Source organism: Etheostoma cragini, chromosome 15 (genome assembly GCF_013103735.1).
Source record: "Etheostoma cragini isolate CJK2018 chromosome 15, CSU_Ecrag_1.0, whole genome shotgun sequence".
In the NCBI taxonomy this organism is placed as follows: Eukaryota; Metazoa; Chordata; class Actinopteri; order Perciformes; family Percidae; genus Etheostoma; species Etheostoma cragini.
This window is the reverse complement of record NC_048421.1, coordinates 261,940-263,131: the sequence shown is the minus strand read 5'-3', so window position 1 is coordinate 263,131 and position 1,192 is coordinate 261,940. Positions and strand designations below refer to the sequence as shown.

Genomic DNA, 1,192 nt, shown 5'->3' with positions numbered 1-1,192 from the left:
CCCCCCCCCCCCCGAGACCTTTTCCTAAACCTAACTGCGTCAAAGGCGACGCCATCTTCCCGCCTCAGCGCGTTCAGACACAGTTCCCGGGGACATTTAGCGCCGATAACAGCGCCGATAACAGCGCCGATAACAGCGCCGATAACAGCGCCGATAACAGCGCAGATAACAGCGCCGATAACAGCGCAGATAACAGCGCCGATAACAGCGCAGATAACAGCGCAGATAACAGCGCCGATAACAGCGCCGATAACAACGCCGATAACAGCGCAGATAACAGCGCCGATAACAGCGCCGATAACAACGCCGATAACAACGCCGATAACAGCGCCGTAACAGCACCGATAACAACGCCGATAACAGCGCAGATAACAGCGCCGATAACAGCGCCGATGACAGCGCCGATGACAACGCCGATAATAACGCAGATGACAGCGCCGATGACAACGCCGATAACAGCGCCCGATGACAACGCCGATGACAACGCCGATGACAACGCCGATGACAGCGCCGATGACAACGCTAATGACAGCGCCGATAACAACGGCGTGTGTTACGCCGGGACGTGAGGACGTGTCGTCGTGTCCGAGGGAGTTTTCCTGAGACTCGATCTCAACGCTAGGACGCGTTCAGCGCTGAACGGGAGAACACTGGACATCCCATAATAGTAACGTGTGTACGTGTGTCAAATCTGCAAATATAAAAACACACAAAGAACAATAAAAGGATTTGTGAACTCACAAAAAAGAGTTGGCAATTAAATCTGCAGATATACAAAAAAAACAACAACAACAACAACCTGTAAGTACACAACACATTTACACAGAAATGAAAAACATCGTGAACATCTTCCGAAAAAAAGTGGAAAAAAACTTCAAAAATGTCGTCTGGAAACGTCAGAAAAAACGTAGAAAAAAACGCAAAAACATGAAAAGAAACTTCAAAAACATTGAAAATGTGAAATGTGGAAAAAACTTCAACAATTTCATAAAAAAGGTTTAAAAAAAAGAAACGTCTAAAAATCGAGATAAAAAAATATTTAAAAACGCCCAAAACCAACTTCTCTTAAAATATACAGAGTGTGAGATTTTTTGCTGCTTTTTTCGACATTTTTGCTGAGTTTTTGTTGCTATTTCTAAGTTTTTTCCCCCAAAGGTTTTAGTGAATAAACGTTAGAGGTTTTTTATCCCTT

General features: G+C 44.9%; 2 protein-coding genes and 1 long non-coding RNA gene across 6 annotated transcripts in view; 2 read left to right on the top strand and 1 right to left on the bottom strand.

The window, feature by feature from the left end:
• Positions 1 to 1,192, top strand: part of LOC117958237 — an 859,617-nt gene that overhangs the window by 668,208 nt on the left and 190,217 nt on the right. The window lies entirely within an intron of this gene.
• LOC117958247 (caskin-2-like) overlaps positions 1 to 1,192 on the top strand; it is an 8,417-nt gene that overhangs the window by 1,236 nt on the left and 5,989 nt on the right. The window lies entirely within an intron of this gene.
• The window catches only part of LOC117958312, a 32,267-nt gene that overhangs the window by 29,617 nt on the left and 1,458 nt on the right, over positions 1 to 1,192 (bottom strand). The gene's annotated exons all lie outside the window — the stretch shown is intronic.